The 6678-nt window shown below is 44.5% G+C and overlaps 1 long non-coding RNA gene across 1 annotated transcript; it reads right to left on the reverse strand.

Moving 5' to 3' along the window:
- Nucleotides 1–1484: 1484 nt before the first annotated feature.
- Nucleotides 1485–2068, reverse strand: LOC141172270 (uncharacterized). The gene is made up of 3 exons (XR_012252449.1): nucleotides 1946–2068; nucleotides 1760–1875; nucleotides 1485–1618 (listed from the first exon to the last, which is right to left on the reverse strand). It is a non-coding gene; the product is annotated as an uncharacterized lncRNA (long non-coding RNA).
- Nucleotides 2069–6678: the final 4610 nt, after the last annotated feature.

The raw sequence follows: 6678 nt of genomic DNA on the forward strand, positions 1-6678 counted from the left end.
CCCGAGAGTCTCCAGTACTGCCATAAGCACCAACGTCGATGGCAACAAATTTGTAATGTGCATCAGCCACCGCCATCAGGACCACATAAAAATATTTCTTATAATTAAAGAAGCATGATCCTGATCGTGGTGGCTGCTGAACTCTCACATGTTTTCCATCGACAGCACCTATGCAGTTGGGGAAATTGGGCACAGTTTGAAAGCCTGCTGCGACCTGCAGCCAAGTCTCCTCGGTTGGGGAAGGCATCACTATGGGCTGCAACTTCTGCCAGATGACGCTACATGTGCACCTCACAATTCTGGAAATGGTGGATTTACCCACCCTAAATTGTAGGTGCAGTGATGTATAGCTCTCTCCTGTGGCCAAAAAGCTGAAAAGGAAAAATATAAAATTAGAAAAGACACAAAAAAGAAAAAAAAAAAACAACAACATTATAATCCCACACTAGTAATTTTTTTTTTTTCAATACTAATTGACTACAGCACTGAGTGCACGTTTTGTAGTTTTGGTTGGACATTTGAAAGGTGTTTTGTTTTTTTTTGTTTGCTAGGGAGTGCTCACATATGTAGTCACTTGTCATTGGCTGTGTTTTCCTCCATTGTTTGCTCTTATGTACACAAAAACATTATAGACACAGAGGAGCCATCACCAGAGGCTGATTCACCAAGGTAAACCTGAAGGAAGGGGTGAGCTGTTGTGCCCATTCATGAGTGGTGGAACTAATCATGCCAGTTTGAAAACACAAGGAGTGGATAATTGTCTGTAGGACAGATTTTTTATTTTCAATTTGCCAATGTTGTAAGGAATACAACAAATTATATGTTTCATGTTCCTATGTGATTATGAATAACAAAACGGACATGTTTAGGGCTCTTTCACACGTCTGCTTCTCCAGTACGAGTGGTGGCAGTTTCCACGTGTACCAGAGACAACAGACGTAATGATTGTTATTTCATTCTTAATTTTACATGTGGGGCCACACTACTAACCCCCTCATCATGATCCCTACTGTTGCTGATCAAAGCGCCGGCATAGAACCATGATGAGGTTCAGCAAGAACTTACAGGGAATAGTGATAATTGTACCGCTGACTCCCAGAAGTCTGTCCATGTGATCCAGGTGCAGCGCATGTAACGCACACTGTGCTATGATATTTCCAGTACGTATGGTGCTGGAGATATCTGTACGTGTGAAACCAGCCATACAGTCAGTATTCCATCAGTATTTTTATTAAAGAGTGTGAGTCAAAACCAGGAGTGGATGATAAATGCAGAATTGGTGACGGGTTTCTATTTAATTTCTCGCATTGTTCCTCACCTGGTTTTGTATCCAACTCCACAGCAAATATACTGTCCGAATACTGAGAAAATACTTGGGGAAGTGACAGCATATGTTGATTAAGTTTAATAAAATATTAATATATAAAATATATACATATATGTAGACATAGATTTAAAATGTTCAACTTACCGCAAGGTGATGAGCAGCCTTTCCACAGCAGAGATGGCCCTCCTCATTATGGTGTCAGTGTAGTCCAGGTCGGGAGAAAGAAGACACAGCAGCTGATCAAAGGCAGCTATGGTAAGACGACAAAATTGTTGGAATTTTTTGGGATATCTGTAAAAATTCAAAATAAATATTAGGTTCACACAGATTAAAATATAATAAAATATATTATTTTACAAAAAAATAACTCATTCAAAAAATAAATTAGGTACACACAGATGACGATATCCTTTTCTCCCCCATATATCTTACCTCCTTAAATCCTGGTACAGCACATTGAAGTGACTCTTCTCCGCCCGCTCCTGCACGATTGGGTGCACCCACAGCTTTTTGGGTCCTCTCCTCCTTCTCCTCCTCCTAGACCGCTCCTATGGGAGAATAATAGGTTAGTGCACACTACATACAATATACCAAACCATCTACTTAAATTTATCTTACCTGATTGCTGTAGTGATGCATGAGATTTATTGCAGTCAGAAGCAAAAGGAACAAGTATGGTTCACCGAGACGCAGGGGCTGCAGTTATTGTGGCATCCTGAATACTTCCAAAATGGTGAATAGGGGTTGGACTAGGAAATGACATCAAATTGGCCTTTTTTTTTTTTTTTACTAAACTTTATTTGTCTTCAAAAACGCTTCCAAAACGTATGAAAAACCGCATAAAAAAACGCATGAAAAATGCGCCAAAAACGCATCAAAAACGCACGTAGAATCCGCATGCGTTTTTCTGGCAAGGAGATGCAGAAACGGTCAGGAAAATTTCTGCTTCATTTCTGCATCGTGGGCACATAGCCTTAAGGATATATGCATGTTAAGGTTTCTTTATCTGGAGTTAAGCCTGTGTAGTGGTCATTTGCCTGTTGCCTATGCATGTGCTATTTGGCAGACATCTGCCTAAGGGATATTTCTTTTCCCCTAATTGTCTCCACCATTCTTCTCTTCTAGGTAGGATTATATTCCACCGCAATTGTTATTACTCTTTGTGTGGAGTTCATTCTGTTGTACATGTTCAGATATTTAGTGACTACTGTAAGGTTGCAGCCGGACAGGTCGTGGACGGGAGGTATGTGTCCCCAAGGACTCGGAAAAGCAGGCTCCAGCACACATAGTGCTGAGAGGTGTTTAATGGGCCCGGATTATAGGGCCGGGTTTTACGAGCAGCTGAAAGAGCTGGGGGGGGGGGGGGATCAGCTGCTCACTTACCTCCAGTCCAGGTTTTGGAAGGCTTGATTTAAGACTGCTGGGTCTGTCTCAGTCTGTCTGTGTGTTTTGCAAGGTTAGCAGACCTTGCATGTGCTGCTCAGACCTGCTGAAGTGCAGGAAAAGCACTTCATTTAAAGGCTGAGGCCGTGCGGTATATGGACTTGTTATTTTGAGTTTGGTTCTGTTATATCTTTTTGTGCCGGAAAAGGCTGTTTTGTGTTTGCTTAATGAGGGATTTATGCTGTCAAAATAAACCAGCTCTGACGAAAATGCTTTGTGTGCCTACCTCAACCACAGCCGATGGCGTATAAAACCCTACACTACCAATGCTGTTTTTATGACCTATTGGTATGGCTTTGCCTGTGTTTGATTTTCTCTTTTTAAAGCTTTTATGTGTTGTTGAAAATGTAATAAAGATTTTTGTGATTTCTATTTATGGCTCATATCCTCATATGTTATTGGCTGGTTCCACCATCAAATCAATATATTGCCAAACTGTCAGTATACCTGGAATAAAGACTAGATACTAGGGAAAGGGGGGAAGTGGAGACCTCCTAGTCTGGTCTAGCGTCACCTTGTCTCAACTATCGTCCCTATATTGCCTCCTCAGCAATCGCCGCATGCGTGCCTCGCCCTACTCTCCCTGGCGTATGGCTACGGCTAGGGATGGAAGGAGATGAGCACTAGTCAACTTCCACTAAACTCTATAGACAACAAGGGTAGACAAAACAAGGGAAATGGATTTAAACTCCAAATAAGCACACGGCCTCAAGCTCCAGAGAGGACGAAGTACTGCTCCTGCTAAGCTTCACAAGTAGAAATGGATATAGCCGGCGACTCCCTTTCAGACACACCAGGTATATATACACCCAGGCGAGAGAGCTAATTAGCAAGAGAGAGGTAGCCGCTCGATCCTAAAGACAGCCTCTTATCTAAGAAACTGTCTGCAATGCCAAATGAAGGGATCTCCTGCAACCCACTGCAGGGAGACTGTCTGTCACCTCTGACACACCTGTGACAGATCCAGAGCAACTGTCTGTTACATCTGACACACCCGTGACAGTATCCCCCCTTCTACAAGTGGCCTCCGGATACCCAGGACCAGGTTTCTCAAGATAAGAGGTATGGAATGAACGAACCAGTCTGGGGGCATTCACCTCTGATGCTGAAACCCACATCCTTTCCTCTGGAACATAACCCTTGCAGTGCACCAAGTATTGTAGGGAGACGAGAATCTACAATCCTCGAAATCTGAAACTCCAGATTACCATCAACCATTATTAGGGGCGGCGGAAAGGGTGAGGACTCAAGAGGTTCCAAATATTTCCAAGTATTGTAGGGAACGACCCTCCAGTTCAGGATACAGTGCTGAAATGACTACCCATTTCTGTAATATCAGGGCAGGGTTCTCATGGTCATCACCACCAAGGAAGCTCCGGGATAAAGCATCAGCCTTGACATTTTTGACCCCTGTACAAAAAGTGACAACAAAATTGAACCTAGTAAAAAACAAGAGACCATTTGGCTTGCCTAGGGTTGAGACGTTTAGCTGATTGGAGACAGGTTCTTATGGTCAGTAATAACAGTAATGGGATGGACTGCCCTCTTCAACCAATGTCGCCATTCTTCGAATGCCAATTTGATTGCCAAATGTTCCCTATTACCCACATCATAATTTCTCTCAGCCGAAGACAATTTTTTAGAAAATAAGGCGCATGGATGCCATTTACCAGGGGACGGACCCTGAGACAACATGGCCCCAACCCCCACATCCGACGCATTAACTTCCACAATAAAGGGTTGGGAAACATTGGGTTGACTGAGTATAGGTGCAGTGGCAAATGATTCTTTAAGGAAGAAAAAGCCTGGAGGGAGGCATCTGACTATTTGGAAAAATCAGACCCCTTCTTAGTCATGTCAGTAAGGGGTTTCACAATTACTGAGTAATTTTGGATGAATTTCCGGTAAAAATTTTTAAAGCCCAGAAAACGTTGTAGAGCCTTCAGGTTCTCGGGATGGTCCCAATCAAGGACTGCATGGATTTTCTCCGAAGATGGCAACAAGTACCCCAAAAACTGCACCTCCTGAACAGCGAAAACGCATTTCTCCAGTTTGGCATAAAGTTTGTTATCCCTTAATATCTGGAGCACATGCTTAACATGCCTCAGATGTGTCTCAAAATCAGGTGAGTAAAACAAAATATCGTCCAGATAGACCACCACAAACCTCCCCACCAAATGATGAAAAGAAAAATATAATTCATACAATGCTGGAAAATCGCAAGGTCATTGGTCAAACCGAAAGGCATAACCAGACTCTTGAAATGCCCTTCAGAGGTATTGAACGTTGTTTTCCATTCGTCCCCTTCTCTGATTCTAACCAAATTGTAGGCTCCCCTTAAATCCAACTTGGAGAATACCTTAGCTCCTACAACCTGGCTGAACAACGTCCAGAGAAAACGTCCTCAAAACCAGACAGAAAATCAGAAAATATTTCCATAGAGACAGTAGCAAGGGAAATATCTAAACAGTTCTCATGGCAGTAATCTCTCCATTCAATAATCTCCCCGTCTTGCCAATCCACCAACGGGTTATGTTTCACCAGCCAGGGAAGACCCAAAACAATAGGTGTTGGAAGACTGTCCAGGACATAGCAAGGGATTATTTCACAATAACCGACCCCACCCTCAGTTTTACATTATGTACAATCTGAGTAAATGTTTTCTGTTCAAGTGGCGCAGAATCAATGGCGAAGATGGAAATAGGTTTAGCTAAAGTACTGCAAGCAAGACCATGCATTTTCACAAACTCAGCATCAACCATGCTGACATCCACTGTCAAACACAGAAGTTTTCTCGGTTTTGCTCTCCAGCACCACCTCTGCTGTCAGGACAAACAGGAAACTGCAGGTTGGCCACAAATGCACCCCTTGTTTATCCATCTCCAGACTACCAAGAGTTAATCGGGTCTCCTTTTGTTTAAGAATTGAAGGACAGGTCCCAATAAAATGTCCCTTTTTCCCACAAAAAAACATACACATATTTTCTTGTGAATCTCCGGGGAAATGTATGATGTCAATGCACCCCATAACTGCATGGGTTCCTCCACCTCCCCCAGTACTGCAAGGGTCCCTCCTTGCACCGCAGCAGAGAGGTTCTACCACTGTAACAGTTTGCACGGGCCGTGGAACCCGGTGCCTCCAAGGCTCCTTCGCTTTCTGACCTGTACCAGGAGGTTTCTCGTCAGAGATCCCAAAAGGAAACTATCCTGACCTACCTGAGGTCTGTCAACTCCTGCCTGGACACGCTGTCCATCCCACCTGTGTCTGTCTCGAGCCGACCGGCACCCGCTCCGGTGGCGCCTCAGTCAACTGGTGCCATGGCATCCAGCCTAGGACCCCAGCTCTCTGTGCCTCCATGTTTTGGTGGTGACCCCGTTTTATGTCGGGGTTTTCTAAACCAGTGCACGCTGCACTTTGAACTCCTGGCTCATCAGTTTCCCTCCGACAGGGCCAAGGTGGCGTTCATGTCTCACCTCACTGGGAAAGCATTGGCATGGCTAAACCCCCTATGAGAGAGAGGGGATCCCCTGGTGTCCGATCTTCTGGCTTTCCTCACTGCCTTCCGGAAGGTCTTCGATGAGCCCGGATGGAAGACTTCTACTGCCTCCTCACTGCTCCGTCTCTGCCAATGGAGTCTCACCGTGGGCCAGTATGCCATACAGTTCCGTACCCTCGCATATGAGCTTGCCTGGAACAATGAGGCCCTAATGTCCACCTTCTGGGAGGGTCTTTCCGGATGAATCAAGGATGAGCTAGCCGGTCGTGACATCCCTTCCACCCTGGATGACCTGGTGTCACTAGCTACCCGGATTGACATCCGTTTCTTGGAACGAGTTAAGGAGACTTCCCGGGAGAGAAGATTTTCTCATCTCGCTCCAGTATTCCAGAAACCTGCCTCCCAACCAGCA

The sequence above is a fragment of the Phyllobates terribilis genome, unplaced genomic scaffold (genome assembly GCF_046119375.1).
Source record: "Phyllobates terribilis strain yellow unplaced genomic scaffold, ASM4611937v1 Scaffold_1__5_contigs__length_1240528914, whole genome shotgun sequence".
NCBI lineage: Eukaryota > Metazoa > Chordata > Amphibia > Anura > Dendrobatidae > Phyllobates > Phyllobates terribilis.